Source organism: Urocitellus parryii, chromosome 6, assembly GCF_045843805.1.
Source record: "Urocitellus parryii isolate mUroPar1 chromosome 6, mUroPar1.hap1, whole genome shotgun sequence".
Taxonomy (NCBI): Eukaryota; Metazoa; Chordata; class Mammalia; order Rodentia; family Sciuridae; genus Urocitellus; species Urocitellus parryii.
Window position 1 is genome coordinate 102545642 of NC_135536.1, and position 24066 is coordinate 102569707.

Consider the following 24066-nt stretch of genomic DNA (forward strand, 5'->3'; position numbering starts at 1 on the left):
CCCTCAGAATCAAGCCAAAAACAATAAAAAGGAGAGGCAGCATATATTGTTTGCTGAGAACTTCCCTATTTAAAGACCTTCTAAGGATAAAAATTTATCTCTTTCCATTACAGGAATATATTTATACTTAGAACATTTTCATAAGAATTCTTAGTTTCAAATTTTTTTTTCATATTAACCCAGGTAATAAAACCACTTTCCTTACAATGAAAAAAAAAAAAAAGAATATATTGTTTGTTTGTATCCATTTACATTCTTCTCCTGAGACCTACTCGGATTTTAGACATGAGCATATGAGCTATTCTTAACTGTTTATGAATAATACTCCATTTGATACATATCTCATAATTGTATCATTATCTTTAAGGGAGTTTTATGTAAGATCCTTTTTTATGATATGCCTTCCTATTATAAAATAATGTATTATAAAAACTGAAGATCATCTTGTCTTTCCCATTCCTGGCAAACTCAATGGAAAGGTGTGTTCTGAAATAAGTAATTTTTTGACTACAGTATTCCCCCTGTATCCATGGTCTTGCTATCTGTGATTTCAGTTGCCTACAATCAGCTTCAATCTGAAAATTCCAGAAATAAGCAATTCACAACTTTTTAACTACATACTATTCTGAGTAGTGTGATAAGAATATTATTTTGTCTAACCTACCACCAAATCATCCCTTTGTTCAGTGAATCCACACTGTATACACTACTTGCCTATTAGTACTAGTAGCCATTTTGGCTTTCAGATTCTTTATTGTGGTATCTCAAGTCTTCTTTCAATTAACCTTTATTTTTGCTTGATAATGGCCCCAAAGTAAAAGAGTGGTGAGGCTGCCACTTCAGATATGCCAAAGAGAAAACATAAAGTGTTTCCTTTAAGTAAAATGATAAAAGTTCTGAACTTAATTAGGAAAATGGAAAAAGTCATATGCTGACACTGCTAAGATCTATAATACATTAAAATATTTTGAGAGAAAGAAGAGAATATTCATACAAGTTTATTATGGAATATTTTTGCAATTGTTCTGTTTTATTATTGGTTATTCAACTCTTACTGTGTCTAGTTTATAAATTAAACTTTATAATAAATGTATATGTATAGGAAAAATAGAGTCCATACAGTGTTCAGTATTATCCAGGGTTTTAGACATCTTTACTGGGGGATCCTGGAACATATCCCCAATAAGGGGGACTGGAATATCATAGAGTTGAGGGTTCTAGCAGGACCAGCATTCACATTTCTTAGCTTCTGACCAAGTAGTCATACTCTGTTCTCACCTGATTGACCTTTTCCAGGTATGATGGTGTACACCTATAATCCCATCCTCTTGGGATTACAGTAGCTGAGGCAGGAGGATTGCAAGTTCAAAGCTAACCTCAGCAATTTAACAAGACCCTGTCTCTAAAACAACAAAAACAACAACAACAACAAAAAAAAAAACAGACTGGTAGGGAGTGTAACTCGGAGGTTAAGTGCCCTTGGGTTCAATGCCCAGTACCAAAAAAAAAAAAACACCTTTTTTTTTTTTCATGGTGCTAATAATTGTTACCATGTAACAATTGTTACCATGCTAATAATTGTTTCCATGTATTTGTTAATACTTTATTTCATTAGAGTTATTTAAAATATATAGATTTCTGTTGTAACCAGTGTTATACCTTATCAGCTCTTACCAACTCACAAAACCCAAACTTTCATCATATTTATAGGCATATTGCAAGGTGATTGATATCACATTGATATCTCTTTTTAAAATATTTTTTAGATGTTGATGGGCCTTTATTTTATTCATTTACTTATATGTGGTGCTGAGAATTGAACCCAGTGCCTCACACATGCTAGGCAAGTGCTCTACCACAACCGCAGCCTCATATCACATTGATATCTTAAATAGAATATCATGAAAGTATTTAACACTGTGGAAATTAAAAAAAAAAAAGCTACAAATTGGGGATTGGGGTTAGTTTTTTTTTTTGTTGTTGTTGTTGTTGTTTCATTTTTGTTTTTAACCAGTTGTTAATCATTTACCAGCAAACCACTCACGAAATTACAGGTTACACAAAGGGTACTGGAGGTTTGATCCTTAATACCACATAAAAATAAACAAATAAAGGCATTCTGTCCATCTACAGCTACAAAACAAAACAAAATTTTTTTTAAACTTATAGAAAGGGCTGGGGTAACACAAAGCTAGAATGCTAGGCAGGCATGCACAAGGACCTTGGTTTAATCTCCAGCACCGCAAAAAAAAAGCAAAGCAAAAGTTATAGAAGACCAAAAAATGTAAGTACTTATTCAAATATCAGTAGGTCAGTAGAAAAGCAGCAGTTGAACTTGTTTTTTGAAGAATGACAGTACCGAGTTAGATTTACTGTTTTTTCTATGTACTTTTACCAGTATCTATTGATAAGAAGCATGATATCCTCTCTTCTGAGCCAGATTAAAATATGGATCAGTGTTTGTCATATTTCTGTTTATAATTGGTGCGAGAACTCACTGTTTTAGGCTACAAATTATTTTTTGATTTTATAGTCTAAATTTAAATTTTTTAATGAGTTGGTTTGCACCTTGATTCTTATTTTTAATCTTAGCTACATCATCACTGCTCTTCTATGAATAGGTTGAGAGCAAACCAAAATTTTAAAAGCTAATTCACATCATTTTAACAATAAATGGTAAAAAAATAACTACAAAGAGTTCTATAGTTTTGAAGTGCTCTGCAAAATGCCATTATGAAATATCATCAAGCAGACTTGTCTCCTAGCCTGCTTCAAGGCCTTAAAATTTTTTTCACCAAAATCTCAGATCTAAGGTAGCAGTTTGGTCAGTTAATATTGAATCTTGTCCTTATAGTTTTTATTTATTACTTATCAGGTATATGAGATTGCTAGTCTCATTTCCTAATGATATAGTAGAACATAAGTAAATATAAGTTGAATGTAATAAGAAAAAAAAGGAATGTAAGATTTAGAATCAGTAGACCTAGATTTAAATCCTGTCTCTGTTTGGTTCTGTCATATGAAAAATATGATTAGCAATTTCTGCTTCTATATACATTGTGGGTCTAGGAAGGTTAAATTAGTGTGCTTATGAAGAGAAATTCATATTTCTCTTCAGGCATCTCACATACTAAAATGTCCGATAAGTGCCTAATATTGTTTCCAAGATATCTGTAAGTTTGAGAGCCACTGGTCTGATGTCAGTGTCACTGTTAAACTTAAGGAAAAAAACTATGGTAAGCATTTTGATACCATAGCTAGTTAATTATAGTTAATGCTTTTATTAATGAGTTCTCACATTTCTCCCCTCTTAACAAAGGTATTACTATTAATTAAAATTAATGGTAACCTCTATTTACATAATTTTCCTGTTTTGCTAAGGTGAATCTTAATAGTTTTTGCCAAGGTTGATATGTACCTACACCAGATTTAATTCTCATATTTTAAAAAAAATTATTTAAAACCTAGGTACACACCCTTCTAATAACAGTAAATAGTAAACCTAAACCCATGTATGAGGTTTTTAGCTATGATATGACTAAACTGCAGCAAAACACAAAATTCCAAGTCTATACTCATAACTCCTTCCATTTTAATTTCTTTGGTTGAGGAGAGTTTGGGAATTCATACATTTATCAAGTATTCCCAGAAATTCTAATTCACATGGCCTGGGTTTTATGAATTGAGAAGCCCAGCTTTTCTGTATATACCAAATCTAAGGATATATGGGATATAAAAACAAAAGAAACCATAAAATTACTTTTTTTTTGAGAACTATTTATAAACATTTTAGAGACCAGCAGGCCTATGGAGATTAGAATAAGGCTATTGGAGTGTATGATGGGCAATAACAATACATATTGCTTTATACAAGATTTAAAGATAGTCAAGAATGATTCATTTTTTGAAAAATTGAAAGAAGCAAGCATGACCCAGAGAAGAAGCCCCAAAATTCAGCAGAGCAGAGAGAAGACTGTATTGCAGCAAGGACAGACAGCGCCAGTGAAAACAGGAGGGCTCTTAAAATAAGAAAAAGAATTCATCACTGTGAAAGAAACAATGGCTTAGCTATTTATTATTGTTACTTAGCTCTGACTGCTGCAATTGCTGGCAGAAATTTTGATAGATGACACCAGCTGACTTGGGGCCTGAGTAAGTAAGCTCAGGAAATTGAAGACTCAAAAAAAAAAAAAAAAAAAAGGTATATTACTTCCATTCAAAGAAAACCTGTATTCTAAACAGTATTCGTTATTATGGATCAGAGGAAGAAAAAAACACACTTAATTGGCTGCCATTTTGTCTTTTCTGTTCACAAGTGACAAAAATTCAAGGAAATATAAATTAGTGACTATAAAATTATATCCACATACCACCTTGAAGCCATTTTTCTTCAACAAAATCCCCCAAGAAGCATTAACTCTGCTATTAATGTACATAAATGTAGCTGACGTACTGCAAAATTCAGGCTAATTTAATAATGCCTGATGGGCCTTACTTCATGTTAAGATGATGTAATAATATGTTGCTAAATGAGTCTCCTCATATTACCTTCACGTCAGTCTTATAACTGATGGGCCATTAAAAGGAAACTGGTGTAGCAGTGTTACCGGAAACATTGATAGATTATTCTGCAATTGAATTTTTTTTAATGGATTCAACACAGAACATAGAACCCATCATCTTTATTAAAAATAGGTATTTACTTTTAAAACTGCTATATAGTTAAGTGAAAAATCCTTTTGTCATTACAAAGGTTTTCAAGTAGTTTGAAAATTTTCTTAACCTAGAATATGGCAGGGTCTGGTTTTTCTTCAGAAAGTTGAAAGTTTTATCTGAGTTAATACAGTATAACGTTGAGAAAATGACAAATTTAAAATTTAGCTAACTCTGTTATTTGAAAATTCACTCGTACGTATCATTTGCTGCTTTCTCTTTTCTTCCATATAATGAGTCAATAATACATCAGGAAAACAAAAATGATAAATGTGTAAATACCTAACAAAAAAACTTCAAAATAAATAAAGGAACATTTGATAGAATTAAAGAGAGAAATAAATATTCATAATCATATTTGAAGATTTGAATACCTCTTTCACAGCAATTGACAGAATACTAGGCAAAAACCTTTGTAAAGACCTAGAATTAAGTAAACGATCAACAACCTTGACCAGTTGGCACTTATAGAACTCCACATTCAACAACTGAATAATATTTTTCTTTCAAGGGCACATGTTACATTCAACAGTTTTGACCCATATGGTGGTCCATAAAATTATTGTCAATAAGGTATCTAGAAAAATACCAAATATTTGAAAATTAAGCAACACGTATCTAAATAACGCATCATTTAAAACACACACACACACACACACACACACACAAAGGGCCAAACACAGTGGCATATGTCTGTAATCCCAGTGGCTCTGGAGGCTGAGGCAGGAGGATTGCAAGTTCCAAGCTAGCCTTAGCAACTTAGCCAGACCCTAAGCAACTTAGTGAGGCCCTGTATCAAAAATTTAAAGAGCTGGGGATGTGGCTCAGTGGTTAAGCTCCTCTAGGTTCAATCCCTGGTGCTCTCTTCCCCCCTCCCCACCCGAAAAAGAGAAATCACAAGGGAATTTAGAAAGCATTTCAAACTGAATGATAATGAAAATATGACCTAACAATTTTTTTTTTTAGTACAGCTGAAGTAGTGCCTAGAGGAAAAAGTATAACTTTAAATGCTTATTTAGAAAAGTGAATGACCTCAGATTCTTCCTTAAGAAACTGGAAAAGCACAACGTAGTAGAAGGAAGTACTGAAATAAGAGCAGAAATCTTTTATTAGTATTTTCTATTATTAATAAAAAAAAAACAAAGGCCCAAACTAAGCCTAAAATTATTTATTTGAAAAAATGAAATTAATAAATCTTAGACCACTTAACAGAGAGGGAAAAGAGAATACAAACAATATCTGGGGTAAAAGAATATACTTGATGTATACAGTAAGAAGAGAATAAGGAAATATTAGTAACAATTCAGTAAATTTAACAAATTTCATGAAATAGACAAATTCCTTGAAAAATATTTACTGAAAGAGACAAGATAAAATCTGAATAGATGAATCAGTATTAATGAAAATGAATTTCTCTCAAAAACCTTCCTAAAAAGAAAGCTTGCAGGTCACACAGTTTCACCAGTGAATTATTTTTTAAATTCTTAATGGAGAAAAAAGTGACAATACTACTGCTGATCTTATATCAACTGTTTTAGAAAATAGAAGAGAGGAGGAAGAGCAGCTCAGCTTATTTTTTGAGGTGAACTATATACCCAGATGGTTTGTTTCAGAAATGAAAGTTTGGTTTAATATTTGAAAACCAATCTGTGGAGTTCATCCTAATTAACAGGTTCAAGGAGAAAATCAGTATGAATATCTCCATTGGTACGGAAAAATTATTTGACAAAGTTGAATACTCGGGATAAAAATCTTACAACAGAGTAATAGAAGGCTGCTTCCACCATTTGATAAAAGACATGCATATAAAACCTATGGCTAATAGCATATTTATTAATGAAAGACTAAATGCTTTTCCCATAATACCAAATGAAAGCAGTCATTCCAGTGTCCCCATCTTCAATTTATATCCTGGTTAGTGTAAGAGGTGAGAAGAAAATGACATAACAATTGACAGGGAATAAGTTAAGCTTAATTTGCAGCTGATAATGTTTATGTGTATAGGAAGTCCTAAAGAATCATCAAGAAAATTTCTAGAGTTTACAAGTACTTTTTGGTCTACCACAAATACAAAATCGATTAAAAAATTTTATGGGTGCAGTGTGTGTTCTTATAATTCCAGCTACCTAAGAGGCTGAGGCAGGAGGATTATGTGTTCAAGGCCAACCAGGGTGATAAAGTGAAATCTGTCTCAAAATATATATTGTGTTTCTATACATTGGCAATGAGTGAATGGCTAGAAAATGTGATTAACAAAACAATGTTGTTTATGGTAGTATCAGTGGGCATCAGTAATCATGGATAATTTTAACAAAAGATTTTAGCCAAGCATAGTGGCGCATGCCTGTGATCCTAGCAATTTGGAACACTGACGCAGGAGCATCACAATTCTAGGCCAGCATCAGCAACCTACCAAGGCCCTAAGCAACTTAATAAGACCCTATCTCAAAATGAAAAATAAAAAGGCCTGAGTATATAACTCAGTGGTAAAGCAGCCCTGAATTCAATTCCCCAGCACCCCTCTCCCAAATTTTAAGACTTCAACAATGAAAATATTAAGCACTCCTGTGATAAAATAAAGAAAATCTAAAACCATCACTTAAATCTAAATATTGACAAGATTATTTAAAAGTTCATTTTAAACAATGGATTTTCCTCACCTGACTTCATGGTTTACCACAAAGTAGTATTAACCAAAACAAAGATGGTGTGATATTTATATAAAGATTAATAAGCAGCCCAAGGAACAAACTCAGAAATCCGAAAGGAACCCACATATATATGGCAGATAATGTTTGATAAGAGCACCACAGCAATTCAATGGTAAAAGAAAAATCTCTGTAACATATGGTACTGGACCATGTATGGGGAGGAAAAAGGGAAAATTATTTCTTACCTTATACCACATAAAACAGAAATTTGAAATGAGTCATAAACTTACTTTGAATCCTAGAATAACAAAGCTACTGGGAGGGAACCAGATAAATATCTTCACCACCTTGGTTTAAACAAGTATTTCTTTAAAAAAACAGAAAGCATGAAACATAAAAGGAACATTGATGAATTTAACTTAATAAAAATTTAAAATTTGTACTTATGAAACACTGTGAAGAACATGAAGCGGGAGTGTGTGTGGTACTGCACATCTATAATATATAAGCTTCTTGGGAGACTGAAACCAAGCTACCACTTGTGCCTAGGAGTTCAAGGCCAACCTGGACAATATAGCCTGAACCTATATCTTTAAGTAAAGGAGAAAATGAAAATTCACCAACTAAGATACAATATTTGCAATCTTCTAACAGATCTTGTATGTAGAATATATGATGGTTCCTAAAAACTCAATATAAAAAGATAGGCGACTCAATTTTGAAAAAAATAGTTAAAACACTTGAGCAGATATTTCACACACACACACACACACACAAATACAAATGGCCAATCATCTTGTGAAAAAATGTTCTTCATTATTAGTTATCAGCACATATAAATTAAAACTATAATGGCATATCACTACACACCCACCAGAATAACTAAATTTCAAAAGACTAGAAACATCAAATGTTGGCAAAGATATGGATCAACCTAAATTATTTTACATTTCTAGTGGGTCTGTAAAATGGCACAGTGACTTTAGAGAACTATTGACAGTTCTGCTTCATAACTTAGCAGTTTTGCTTCTGAGAAATGATAACAAGAGAAATGATAACATTTTGCACAAAAACTTTTATCAACAATGTTCATAGCAACTTTATGCATCTTATTTTAAAATTGGAAAGAAACCCAGGTGTTTATTAACAAAGTGGATAAATAATCTCTCATTTTCATAAAATGAATGCTATTCAACAACAACAGCAACAGAAAAAGGATGATCTAATGATACATGGCAGCAACATAGGTGACTCTTATTAATGTGCCAAGATCTCAAAAATACATAGTGTAGAATTCCATTTAACTAACTTCTATAAAAGGTGAAGCTGTCTATGTTGATAAAAATCCAGTCAGTGGTTACCTCTGGGAAGAAGATGTAATTGTGAAGGACCTAAAGAAGCATTTTGGAATAATGGGTGTGTTTTGTGTGTTAATATGTATTCTTCAAAACTGACTTGAGTAAATATATCTAAAATATGAATGTTGTATATATACACATCTTATTTTTAAAAAATAAAATGAAAAACATGGCATTTATAAACTTGACATACTTAGAAATAAATTTTCACAAAAGATATATGAAATCTTGATACTGGAAACTACTAACCAGGGCTTAGAAAAAATTTAAAGCCTCAGCAAATGCATAGGTATGTCATGTTCATGGATTCAAAGAGTATTCTTAAAATGTCAGTTCTTTCCAAAGTGATCTGAAGACATAAATGCAACCCTAGTTATAATCCCAATAGGATTTTCTTTTCGTAGGAATTAAGCTTTTTCTAAAATTTCTTTGGATATACAAAGAACCTAGGATACCCAAATCAGCTAAAGAAGCAAAGAGCAAAGTAGGGCTGGGAGTAGAGGCACATGCCTGTAATCCCAGCAGCTCAGGAGGCTGAGGCAGGAGGATCAAGAGTTCAAAACCAGCCTCAGCAATTTAGCAAGGCCCTGTGCAACTCAGTGAGACTCTATGTCTAAATAAAATACAACAGAGGGCTGGGGATGTGGCTCAATGGTTGAGTGCTCCTGAGTTCAATCCTACTAATAAAAACACCAAAGGGGGAGGGGGAAGATTTATGTTACCTAACTACAAGATTTAGTAGAAAGCTACAGTAATTAAGCAATATGCTACTGAATTACCCAGACTAAGATATCCACTAAGATGTCAACAAAATAAAGCCCAGAAGTATACCAATTATTATGGGGTCTGTGTGATTTTTCAGTAGCATTGCCAAAGCAGAATAATGGGACAGAAAAGATTTTTTTGAAACAATGATGCAGTAATAAACGAATGGGTACTCATATGGACAAATGTGAACACGAGGCCTTTTTTTCATACTAAGTGCTAACAATTATTGAAGATGGATCTAAAACCTAAATGTAAAAACTAAAACTACAGAGCTTTAAGAAGTAAATGTGGGCTGGGGCGGTAGCTTATTTGGTAGAGTCCTTGCCTAGCACGTGTGAGGCATTGGGTTTGATCCTCAGCACCACAAAAAATAAAATAAAGGTATTGCATCCATCTACTAAAAAAAAAAAGAAAAAAGAAAAAGAAGAAGAAACAAACGTAGCTGGGTGCTGTATCACATGCCTGTAATCCCAGTGGCTCCAGAGGCTGAGGCAGGAGGATCACAAGCCTCAGCAACATAGTAAGACTCTGGGTAACTTAGTGAGACCCAGTTTCAAAAAAAGGGGGAGCAGGCTAGGGATGTGGCTCATTAGTTGAGTGATCCTGGATTTAATCCCTGGTACAAAAAGTGTGTGTGTAGAGGGGAAGTAGTAGTAAAGGCCTCTGCTTATCAGAAGACATGGGTAAATAAATAATAGACAAGCCACAATCTAAGAGTCAATATTTTCAAAATATATATTTAACAAAGGGGTGGTATCCAGGATATATAAAAACTAAGCTGGGTCATGGTGGCACATGCCTGTAATCCCAGCAATTAAGGAGGCTGAGGCAGGAGGATCGCAAGTTTGAGGCCAGCCACAGCAACTTAGGGAGGCCCTTTGCAACTTAGTGAGACACTATCTCAAAAAATAAAAAGGGGAGCTGGGATTGTGGCTTAGAGGCATAGCATGCGCCTAGCATGTCTGAGGCACTGGGTTTGATCCTATGTACCACATAAAATGAAGATATGGTGTTCACCTATAACTAAAAAACATTTTTTTAAAGAATAAAAAGGGTTCTGGATGTAGCCCAGTGGTAAAGCACCCCAGGGTTCAGTCCTAGTATCAAAAAACAAAAACTCTGTATGGTCACCCAAAGTAGTGGGATGTTTAAATGCAGTGAACTGACAAGCTGACAAGTTTACAATACCTTTCTAGACTTGTATTCTGTGGTCATTTCAAGAATAGTATCATTTCTGATTGGTAGTGTGATTAAAAGCTGTTGTTTAAAAGATAGTTTTGGTGTGGCATCCTCTTTCTCTCTCCCTCTTTTCTCTCTCTCTCTCTCTCTCTCTCTCTCTCTCTCTCTCTCTCTCTCTCTCTCTCTCTCTCATTAATATCAGTACTCTATAATTTACAGAATTGTAAAAGCTGTGATAGAATGACAGTCAGATGGCCTGCATAGGAATACCATAGACCATCGATCAGCCAAGTGCCTACCAGTCAAGTCTCCCAAACACATACCCTTCTAAGTGAGAATAGCCATATCCATTCATTTACATATTGGCTAGAGCTCCTTTCTTGTTAGTGTCAGAGTTACTTAGTTGCAGTACAGACAGTTTGGCCTGCAAAGCTCAAATATTGTCTATACCTGGTTCTTTTTTAAAAATATTTATTCTTAAGTTTTAGATAGACACAATATCTTCATTTTACATTTATGTGGCACTGAGGATCGAACCCAATGCCTCGTGCGTGCTAGGCAAGCATTCTACTACTGAGCTACAACCCCAGCCCCTATATCTGGCTCTCTATAAAGAACCAGTCCTGCTCAAGATAATGCATAATTTTCCATCAATGATTAATTTTTTTCCTACACAGGTATGTTTCTAGCAATTAATATAATCAGAGACTCTCATGTGGCCAATCCTACAATGCCCTGCTATATCCCTTAAGAGGATTAATTAGAGATAATTGTTTTTAAAAGCAGTTGTTTGGATGTTTATTAATGTAGACAAACGTAATAGTAGGTGCCTTTTGGACTGAATTTTTAGAAATACAATATTTAGAACTAGAAAATATTGTATAGCTTTCTGAGCAAATATATTTCAAAACAGACATAAGTGAACAAAAACTCATTTAGAGAACTTGGCAAATTGTAAAGTAACTTGCAGCTTAACCTGTAGTGAGCAGCTGAAAAATTTAGATGTGTTTAGTTTTAACAAGTTAGGACACTATTAATGAGAAATATTTTTAAAGCATAATTTGGCTTTTTCTGTAATTTTTAAGGTTTACATGTTATAGACAATGATTAGAATGTTGCCATCAACTTAAGAGGAATGTTCTCATAGTGAAGGGGTTGAGAGGATGGAGTTTTCAACCTTAGTAGAAAGTTATTCTCTCACCATGCATTCAGTCAGAGGCTAGACATCCCCTTTACAGAGATTTTAATAATAAAGGGATTAAAGCACCTGTTGTTTGATTGGAGAACAAAAAAAATAGACCTTAAAATGTTATGTAATTCTCTGAGCTCTCTAGTGACAAGTAAAAAGCTTTCCAAATGGTATTAATGATACATCTCAGGCTGGTCACTAGAAAATACTATTGACACTAAACTCTAATAATACCCAGCAGACTAAATGCCTAACAGACAGCAAATGGTTAAACTGATAGAGTGATCTGGTTTACAGGTCTATTGGGTAGGTTAATAATGATGATAATACATAATTAGAATATATCAGACACTTAATCTTACAAACATTATTTCATTTGGTCCCTGCAATACTCTATGAAAAGAAGTGGTGTTATTGTTGCTGCTGCTGCTGCTGCTATAGCTACTGTAGCTGCTATTTATTATTATTATTATTATTAATATTATTATTATTCCTATCTGATAGCTAAGGAACCTGAAGCCTCAAGCAGCTATCTGATTTATCCAAGATTACGTAGCTGGTAAATGTCAAAAGGACAGGAAAATTGAAGTAGTGATGAGAGAATGATTGAAGTAATAGACTCTGTGGGTCTAGATTTCAAAAGAAGGAAATGAAGACATGATTAAACTTTGGGACTAGAATAAAGGTCAGGATATTTCATGTCATGAGGTGAAAGAACAAGTACAGTAAGTAATAATAGAGTGATGGCACTGAAAGAGTAGGAGGTTAGGTCAAACAGAATATTGGACCTGAAAATTTCAGAAGTCAAGTGGTTCCCAGTGCTGACAACATCCTCCTTTAGGGAACAGATTATTAGGCTGTGACTGGGGGGTTGTTGGAGTCAGGAAGGTTGGGTCAATGTTGAAGCCATCCAAGAGGTGATTCTGTCTTGAGGAAGCATGTGAAAGAGCCATATGCAGTCACTGGTGCACAGTAGCCATTCAGAAAATGTCTGAAGCTGAACCGTGTTATCTAATTGTCTGGGCTTTGTAAGTTTGTTGATACACAGGTAAAATTAATTTTGTGGGAGGAAAATCAGATAATAGGCAATTGTAATTTCGTGCTTCTGTTAAAAGCCAGAGAAAGTTGCATTTCTGTGAGGGTTATTTGGCAGGGAAAAAGAATTCACTCATTGTTTGTGTTCTCTCCATAAAAATTGATAATTATATTTTTGGTGATACTTAGTGCTGTTTGTGAGCATTGTTACGAAAAGTAATTTATTCATTTGCAAAATTATGTTTAGGTAAAAGAGGCTGTTAAATAATTGATATAAATTAGATACCATCTCAAATAAAGAAGAATGAGTACATAGTGGATATTACATAGTGAGAGATTGTCTTCAGTTTTGAAGGGTATAATAATCTAGAAAATGGCAAAATAAGTGGAGCAGGAACATAAGAATGTTGACAAAACTGGATCATGGGTACCTTGTGTTGATTTTTCTACTTTTGTATATATATGAAATTTTCCAAAATTAATTCAGTATTTTGAAGATGTCCAGTTGTAATGTATCAGTTCATAAAGTATCACATGCTTAATTTATGTCAAATGCTGTATTGGGTTGTGTGTTAACAGGTATACATATAGAGAATGGATTGGGAAGAAGGGTACTTATTTGCTACATGTGAAGGCTAGCATTAAAGAAAAAGGGAGTAGCTTCAAGGTATTAGAACTCTTCTACAAGTGTTAGGACTACTGACATCCACAAAAGAAAAGAAAGATGACAATCTTTGTCTCTTAGAGTTCTAATATTAGTACCCTTGTAGGTATAGCTGGCTCCTTTGTATTCATTGAAGGCAAGGCTCAAAGGCATATTGATTGCACTGTAGGAAAACATTCACAAGGCCCTTTTTAATAGGAAGTTTTTAAATTCAGGCAGTCAGAAAAGCTGCTCACTTTGGAGAAGAAATGGTTAAGAGTGTATTCACTACCAATGCCCTTAGAGTCTTCCACCAAGAAATCTATTATTGCATGTTCAGAAGAAGACTTCTTTTGAAACCTACAGAACCCTAAAATAAAATAATTTATTGCATGTTTATGATTATTTAAATACCAAATACATTAAAATGGCTTTTACCTGGACTTCATATTTCTTTTATTTCTATGAAGTATTTCTGTCTTGATTTACATCCCATAGCTCTCTACCCTGATATCTTGTCATTGGCTGATACAGGATTTGGGAGGAAAGCTGAAAAAATTAGTGAAAAAGAAATATTAACATAGTAAAATTTCCCTTTGCTACTGATAATTAAAGAGGAAAGAAACTACTGGAATATCATGTTTTAGTAACTTAGTAGTACATAGGTATTTTATTTTCTTTTTTAAGCCAGAAAGATTAGTGATTGCATAGGCAGGGTGCATGTGATGGATGACTGTCATTATCTTCTCAAACCTGCTTGACACTGTAAGTATAGACAGTGATGATTAAATTTTCAAGAAACTGTGTTGAGATTATAAGATTTGGGACTTGTTAAAGAATCGGCTTAACAGTTGGCTAGTAGTGGCTGGTATATTTTTATTGACCCAGGATAGGATTAGAAGCATCTTAGGTTTTCTTTCACTTTGTTTCCCTGTACTGTCTCCCCAGCCCCCACCCCTGAATTAATGTATTGTCCAAAGTGTTGGTAATGACTTGGAACTATTCAGGTTGCACAAAGCATTTAATGAAATCTTGCCTTAGACAAAACACTAGAGAGGATCATAATTAATGTCTCATTTTCTGCCAGTTGCTATTGATTACTCATTCAAGATCCCTTTGTTCTCAGAATGATAACAACTGTAGTTTGCATCACTATCTAATGAGATTCTCAGGATAGAATTCTTTAACAGCATGCTGATAATTGCTAACATATCCTTGAAATTTTAATGTAAATGAATTAGCATCATAATACAATTATTTCACAAATGTCAGTGTTTTCCAAATTTTAAATTTATTAGTCTTTTTTAATCATTTGTAGAAAATTAACAGAAGGCTGATATATTACTGAAGCTCAACATGTATTGTTTGCCCTGAGTTCCTCTCACCCTCTGAGATTTTGATTTGATTAGGACTTGAGATGAGAGACTTCTTTGTCAGTCTTCAGTTCTCCTGTGACAATCTCTGAAACTTCAGATGGATTTACAGCTAAAGCATACTGTGATTATTTTTTTTTTCAATTTAAAGAATTGCAAATAAACCCTGGGTCACTCCTCTAATTCCAGCTACTCAGATGAGGCAGGAGAATCGCAAGTTCAAAATCAGCATGGGTTACTGAGTGAGGCCCTATCTCAAAATAAAATGAAATTTAAAAGGGCTAGGTACACATTCAATGATAGATCAGCCCTGACTTTAATTCACGCTACCAAAAAAAGAAAAATGCAAATTAAAAAAATTATAAAGCTACTATACTGACTTTTCTCCAAGAACAAATTTGTCTCTTCAAACAAAATAAAGCATGGTACTAGGACACATAGAAATTAAACAGTACCTATATTCTGTTTTATCACAATTATGTTTTATGCCTTTATCCCTTTAATTTTAGCACACTCCCTCCTCAGAAAGATGTCTGTTTTGAACATCTGCTTGCCTTTATGTATTGAAACTGCATACCATTTCAGGGGTATAAAAAAGGCATGAAATTAGGAAATTTTATAGACCGTACACACAGCCGAGGTTCTAGGAGTCCATAATAGATATTTAAATATTTTTGAGGTATGTGATATTAGAATTCTCAGTCCCATTATTCAAGAAAACAAATTAATGATACTTCAAATTTTTAATCATGAAATGGTACTGATAATTTTTGACATAAGGTTAATTAGGCCCTTATTTAATCTGGAGTTATGAATGGAATCAAAGGATATTTAGTATGTGTTTAAACTAATCCATTTAATGATAAAAAGCAGTTCTGAGAAAGCAAGCTTGTTTGTCAAGACTACAGACATTTTCTCCTTTAAGGATAAAGAACATGTAAATTATTATAATGTAATTCTGAACCCTTCTAGCTACTGAACAGTACCATTTATGTAGGATGTTATTTTGCCTTCTTATAAGATCACATTTAGAGTACCTTCCTATTTAATTAACAAGTTCATATTAATAAATGATATTGGCCAAATCTACTATTTTATTTAGTTCACATTTGAGAGCAAAATAGTTCTTACACATGAAGAGGGACAGAGAAAACTTGAAAAAATATGTATCAGGCTATTAAAATTCTTTATAAAGAAATGCATATTTTTGTTTACTGGCTAGATCCTTGCCATAATGATTTCAAAGTGTTACTGTAGGTTATACTGCAATTATATGGCTAAATTATATTTTAGGCTATATTAGACTGCATTTCAGGGTTAAGTATGTTTTTCAGAGATGAGGTTCTAGATGACTATTAAAAATTTATTTTCTAACACTGTGTTAAGAAATGAGTGCCATGTCATTTCAGAATACTAGCTCTATCTTGAATAAGATGCTTTCTCAGAATAAACTGATTTGCCTAGTCCTGTATCCTCTGGGATATTTGTATTCTTTCTGCCTAAGATACCTCTAGGACAAGATCAGTGGTAATCAATAGTGCTTCTCATTTGTTTTAGGCAGACAGAAAAATCAATATAAGCTGATATCTAATTTTAGTGTAGGAAAATAAAAATATAATAATTTGTTATTTATACTTTGGATTTCCTAAATGTTTAAAGAATCAAAGTAAGCAAAAGTATGTCATTTTTTTTACTGATAGAATATGAAAATGTAAGGCTTTTATAATTTAGCCCTTGATTTTTTAGCCATATTTTTTATTGGCTTATTAGATGATATTTCATAGACTGCCAAGTCCTTATAGAGAAAACCATGTTCTAAACTTCCTTTTTATTTCTTATAGTGCTCAGTTGTTCATTTTAGTGAACAGGATAAAATATGATATTATGTTCTTAAAAAGAAACAATTTCTACATGTTCTTTGCCTAATCATATGGATTATGATATAGTTTAAACAGAGGGCATTAGTTAATGTTATGGTTAAAACAGCTGAGTGAAACACAGCCTCTATATGCATTTTGGCATTAATATTCATGATGGAACAAGAAGACAGAACATTTCTTGTCCATATGTGTCTCTAATGAAGAGAAAAGTTTATTAACACTAAACTTAGTTATAAGTAGGCATTTTTTCCCTAAGAAGTTTATTTTCCTTTTTCTTCCTATACTATACTCATGTATGCAAAGTATAAATAACATTTTGTATTCTATAAGTAACTTGGCTTTAGAATTGTAACCCATAAATTAATTTATAAATCACTTAAATTTTTTTCAAGTTAACAATCTTATAAATGTAATTAGCTTCCTGGACTGCTATAGGAATCTTGATGTGGTGAGGAAAAGACTTTTTAAAACAGACATGGGTGTGACTGCTGTAAACATTTACCGTGATGGTACATTTGAAAATGCACTAGTGAATTCTCAGTATTTTTCTTTTCTCCTAAATTTTTATTTTGAAAAATTACCAACAGAAAAGGTATAACACAAAAGGAGGATGAAGAGTACAATGAACATCCGTGAACTCTTAATCAAGATTCATCAGTTAGCATTTCACCACATTTATGTACCCGGGTTCCTTTTTTTCACCCTATGTTTGTATGTTTGTATGCTGTGACTTTATACTCAGAAATGTGCATTAACACTTCCACTGAGTGATTTAAGTTGACATTTTTCTGTACTTGATCTCAATTGATATAGTTTGAATCTGTCACATACTTCTTTGCATTTAATCTCTAATTGTCAATCCTGTCTAAGGGTCTGTCACTATTGCCTGTGTTCTGCCTAATTCCAACATCCTGTCTTAATCATAGTCATTGGAAGTTGTAAACCAACAACATTGGATTCACGGTAGAAAAGGTCTCCTGAAACCTTAGGTCACATACTTAGGACAAAAGATTTGTCCCCAGGAAATGGAAAATAGAAATATCTTTATTCTTGTGATATTTAGAATGTGGTGGTTTGTAAGAAAAATTTAAAACATGAAACTGAATTTTCATATTAACTAAGCCAATAACCATTCTATACACTTGTATTTTTAAACAATTCTGTGAACTATTTGTAATGTATACATTTAAAGAGGTTCATTGATGTTAGATCATTTGTCCAGGATCACTATATCACCAGTCATGATTTGAACACAGAGGAGCTGACTCAAATACCCACACCATTTCCAGGACATCAGTATTTTTGTTTAGTCTTACTTTCTTTTCCTCCCCCTCCCCCCCTTCTCCTCCCCCATCCCAAGGCACATCCCCATTCCTTTTTATTTTACTTTTTTTTTTTTTTTGAGATAAAATGGTCTCATTAAGTTAGTTAGGGCCTCAATAAATTGTTAAGGTGACTTTGAACTTGTAATCCTCCTGCCCTAGTCTCCCAAGTCACTGGAATTACAGGCATGTGCCACTACAACCAGCAATGTTTAGTCTTATTTTTAGATATAAAAATGACACATTCCTATTCAATATTTAGGTTATTCCATTCCTCATTACTATAACAATTACTTGACATCTTTAAGAGATAACTCACTGGCTACATTTTATTAATTCTGAAATTTTATCTATCTTTCCTTATTTCCCAGGCAGATAAGACTGTCTCTTCACTATCCTTTAAACTCAGTCTTTTGTCGCACTATTGAAGCATTAGATTAGAGGTCGAAAAATATTTCACAAAAAGGGCTAAATAGTAAATATTTCAGGCTTTGCAAACTATATGATCTCTGTTGCAACACTAAACTCTTCCATTATAGCATGAAATAGCCACAGTCAATACATAAATGAATGTCAAGGATTTTTTAGGAGGGGGAAGCTAATATAAATCATTACCTTATATATTTGTAAGAATTTGTAGAAAATGTTGTAAGGAGCATAAGAAACATACAAGTGTCCTCGTCTCTTATATCTATTTATGTGTGTACAATGACCAGCTTTATTTTACTTCCACGTGAGAAAATGCAGATGAAGTAGTAAATACCACAGTTACTTCAAAACATTGTCAGTGAAAGTTAATTTGGCGCTGAGCAGGGAACATCCTTTTGAAAGACCAGTGATGTTTAAAGGAAAGCTTCAAGGTACATGACCCCTGCCCTGATGCATGTGGTAATAATATTTTTCATCTACCATACTATGAACTATATTCTAACCCTGCTATTTAAGGAATGTTATATGTGCCTTGCACAGCAAAATAAAACAAAAATGCAAAACAGATGTGGCAGTGAAAATTTCAGTAAAATTGTATACTTAAGAATTCCCTGCTCATACCACTCATAGTTGGGAGGTCCATAGCTCATAGTTTGTTATATAGTCTTTTCATGTATATATTATATTGTCTAGTAATTGAAAAACTCTTTTTTATTTCTGTTTTGTAATGGAATGTATCAGCTCTATCCAAAGAAGAATATACCTTTTGAGGAATATGAAAAAAACATATTCTTAATTATTTCTGAAAGATGTCATGACCATCTTTCAGAAATAATTAAGAATATCAATTATTATGTACCAGGTTTAGTACTTTATTTGCTTCATATGTGCTTTAGTATTGTTGAATAAGTTTTAAAGAAACTGAAACGTCAAGGGGCCGGGGTTGTGGCTCAGCGGTAGAACACTTGCCTAGCACATGCAAGGCCCTAGGTTCGATCCTCAACACCACATAAAAATAAATAAGTAAATAAAATAAAGGTATTGTGTCCAACTACAACTAAAAAATAAATAAAAATTTTCAAAAAATAAACTGAAACATCAAATGAAAACAAAAAGACAACATAGCATAACTTATGAGCTGCAACAAAGTTATGATCAGAGGGAAATTTATTGTTGTAAATTCCTGCATGTAAAAACCCCAAAACAAAGCAATCCAGCAAGAGCAGTGGTGGCTGGAGTCTCAGCCTCCTGAGCAGTTTGTGCTACTCAGGGGCCTGAGGCAGGAAGATCATTTGAGCCCAGGTGTTTAAGGCCAGCCTGGGCAACACAGTGAGACCCCATTAAAAAAAAAGAGAAGCAGCACACTTTCAAATCAGTATCCTGACTTTATAGCTTAAGAAAGAAAGAAAAGAAGAATAAAGAAAAAATAAAATTAGAATGGAAATAAACAAAAATAGGAAATAGAAAACAGAGAATCATCAAAATCAAAAGGTGACTAAGAAAAAAGAAGAGATTACTAAAATTGCAAATGAAAATGGTTGATAATACTACTAACTTTACATAAATAAAAAGGATTACAAGCAAATACCATCAGCAATTGTATGCCAACAAATACAGAACCTAAATAGAATGGATAAATCCCTAGAAGCACATATACTGTCAAGAATCACTCAAGGACTAGAGTTGTACCTCAGTGGTAGAGTACTTGCCTAGCATGTGTTGAGGCACTGGGTTTGGTTCTCAGTACCACATAAAAATAAAATAAAGGCATTCTGTCCATCTACAACTAAAAAAAAAATTTAAAAAGAATTACTCAAAAAATAAAGTCTGAACAGAGCAAAAACGAATAGAGATAAAATAGGTAATAAAAATCCTCCCAGTTAAGGAAAGTCCAGAGCCAGAATGATTTACTTAGTGAATCCTACCAGTAACTTATTTTTAAAAATTTTTCTACCAGTAATTTAAAGAACAAATAACCATATTCTTTTTCAAGTACTTTGTAATTTATTCTCTGAGAGCAGTATTATATTGATAACAAAGCCAGATAATGATACCATAGGTAAAGGGAAATTGTAGACCATTATATCCTTTTTTAATATTGATGTAAAAATCATTTATAAAATACCAGCAAATAGAAAACAGCAGCATATTAAAAGGATTCTATGCCACAAACAAGGGAGTTAACTTTCATGGTAAAAATGCATTGAACAAGCTAAGAATAGGAGGGAACTTCCTCAACTTAAGAAAAGTCATTTCTGAAAACTACAGCTAATCTCAGACACAATGAACAGTGTGAAAACCTTCCCCCTAGACAAGGTTGTCTGCTTTCACCACTTTTATTCAATATTGTATTATAAGTTCTAACCAGAGTACATAGGCAAGAAAGAGGAAAGACAGCCGATTGTAAAAGAAAAAAAAAACTATCCTTATTTGCAAATGATATGATTCTATTTAGAGAAATTCCTGAGAAATACAATAAGGCAATTATAGTTAATAAATGAATTTAGCAGAGTTTCTGGATATAAGATCAACAAAAAAAATTGTATCTTTATAAACTAATAATAAACAAACCAAAAGTAAAATCAAGAAAATATCCCTATTTACCCTAGCATTCAAATGAATGAAATATTTAGGAATAAATTTAAGCATGAGGTAAACAATCTGAATACTGGAAACTACAAAGCATTGCCAAAAGAAATTAAAGAACACCACAATAAATGGGAGCACATTAGCTATTAATTGACTGGCAGTTTAATATTATAAAATGGGCTGGGCCTGGTGGTATACACCTGTAATCTTAACCCCTTGGGTCACTACGGCAGAAGGATCACAAATTAAAGGCCAGCCATGGCAATTTAGTGAGACTTTGTCTCATAAAGGGTTGGGAATGTAGGTCAGTGGTAGAGTTCCCCAGTATTTAGTCCCTAATACTGTATATGTGTATTAAAATGCCAATATTTCCCAAAGAAATCTGCTGATTCAGTGCAATTCCTGTTAGAATTCCAATGGCTTCTTTTTTCAGAAATGAAATAGCTGATACTCAATTTTATATGGAATTTCAAGAGATCCCAAATAGCAAAACAACATTGGAAAAGAAGAACAATGTTGGAGTAATCTCTCTTTTCAATTTCAAAACTTACTTACAAAGCTACCTAAGTCAAACAGTATGGCACTAGCATAAAGCAGACAGGTCAACCAATAAGGTAGAACTGAGATTTTAGAAATAAGCCCAAATGTCTATAGCCAATTAATTTTCAAAAGGGATGTCAACACTACTGAATAGGGAAATAGTATTCTCAACAAATGGTACTGGACAACTAGCCATCCACCTGTAAAAAAAATGCAGTTAGACTTTTGCTCACAACCTATGCAAAAGTTAGATCATATCAAAGACCTAAATATAAGAGTTAAAAACCATAAAACTCTAGAGAAGATATAGGATTGGGCTGGGATTGTGGCTCAGGAAATAGGGTTATATTTTCATGATCTTAGATATGACAGTGGATTCTTAAATAGGACATCACAAGAATCAGAAACATGAAAAATTAGTTATCAAAAATGAAAACTTTATGTATCAAAAAGGACGTTTTCAAAAAAAAAGGAAATTTGCAGAATGAGAGAAAATATATGCAAATCATATGATAATGATCTGGCATCTAGAACAAATAAAGAACACCTTTTTTTGAGAGAAAGAGAGAGAGAATTTTAATATTTATTTTTAAGTTTTCGGCGGACACATCTTTGTATGTGGTGCTGAGGATGGAACCCGGGCCACACGCATGCCAGGCGAGCACGCTACCGCTTGAGCCACATCCCCAGTCCCTAGAACAAATAAAGAACTCTTAAAATTCAACCACCAAAAGACAATGTACCAATGCCCTTCTACCTAATGGGCAAGGTTTTAAAAAGACATATTTTTCAAAGAAGATATTCATATGGCCATTAAGCATATGAAAAAAATGTTCACTGTTGTTCATCATTAGGGTCATATGTATCAAACCCACATTAAGATAATTCAACTCCATGCTGTTTTTATTATTGTGGCTCTGTAGTATAGTTTAATCTCTGGCATTGAGATGCCTTCTTCACGTTTTTTGCTAAGGATTGCTTTGGCTATTTTGGGTCTCTTATTTTTCCAAATGAATTTTACAAATGCTTTTTTCTAGTTCTTTGAAGAATGTCTTGGGATTTTAATAGGAATTGCATTAAATCTGAAGAATGCTTTTGGTAGTGTGGCCATTTTGACAATATTGATTCTGCCTATCCAGGAGCATGGGAGGTCTTTCCTAAAGTACAAGAAGTAAAATCCAGAGTCAATAAATGGGATGGATTCAGACTAAAAGCTTCTTCTCCACAAAAGAAATAATCAATAACATGAAGAGATAGCCTTCAGAATGGAAGAAAATCTTTATCTTCATGCACCTCAGATACAGCATTAATCCCCAGAATGTATAAAGAACTCAGAAAACTTAAGACCAAAAACAAATAACCCAGTGAACTGGTTAAGGAACTGAACAGACACTTCACAAAAAAAGAAATACAATTGATCAACAAATATATGAGAAAATTCTGTTCAACATCTCTAGCAATTAGAGAAGTACAAATCAAAACTAAGATTTAACCTCACTCCACCCAGAATGGCAATCATCAAAAATACAGGCAACAATAAGTGTTGGTGGAGATGTGGGGGAAAAGGTACACTCATTCATTGCTGGTGGGACTACAAATTGGTGCAGCCACTCTGAGAAGCAGTATGGAGATTCTTCAGAAAACCTGGAATCAAACCACCATTTGACCCAGCTCTCTCACTTCTCACTTTATACCCAAAGGACTTAAAATCTGCATACTAGGGCTGGGATTGTGACTCAGAGGTAGAGCGCTTGCCTAGCATGCATGAGGCACTGGGTTCAATCCTCAGCACCACATAAACAAATAAAATAAAGATATTGTGTCCACCTAAAACTAAAAAATAAACATAAAAAAATCTGCATACTACAGTGACACAGCCACATTAATGTTTATAGCAGCTCAATTCACAATAGCTAAACTATGGAACCAACCTGTGTGCCCTTCAATAGGTGAATGGATAAAGAAAATATGTATGTGTGTGTGTGTGTGTGTGTTTGTGTGTACACACAAACACGATGGAATATTAGCATTAAAGAATTTTATGAAATTATGGCATTTTCCAATAAATGGATAGAGTTGGAGAATATCATGCTAAGTGAAATAAGCCAAACCCGAAAACCAAATGTGGAATGTTCTCTCTGATATGCAGATGCTAATTCACAAGGGGTTGGGGAGTGCTAGGGAAAAATAGAGCTACTTTAGGTAGAGGGGAGTGAAAGGACTTGAGGGGGTAAACGGATAGGAAGGATAGTAGAATAAAACAGAAATTATTACCTTATATACATATATGACTGCATGTCCATGTGATTCTACAGCATGTACAGTCAGAAAAATGAGAAAATATATCCTATTTATGTATGACATGTCAAAGTGCATAAATGCATTCTAGTGTTGATC

At 33.5% G+C, this 24066-nt stretch overlaps 1 protein-coding gene across 5 annotated transcripts in view; it reads left to right on the forward strand.

Moving 5' to 3' along the window:
• Nucleotides 1-24066, forward strand: part of Tcf12 (transcription factor 12) — a 356155-nt gene that overhangs the window by 239069 nt on the left and 93020 nt on the right. The window lies entirely within an intron of this gene.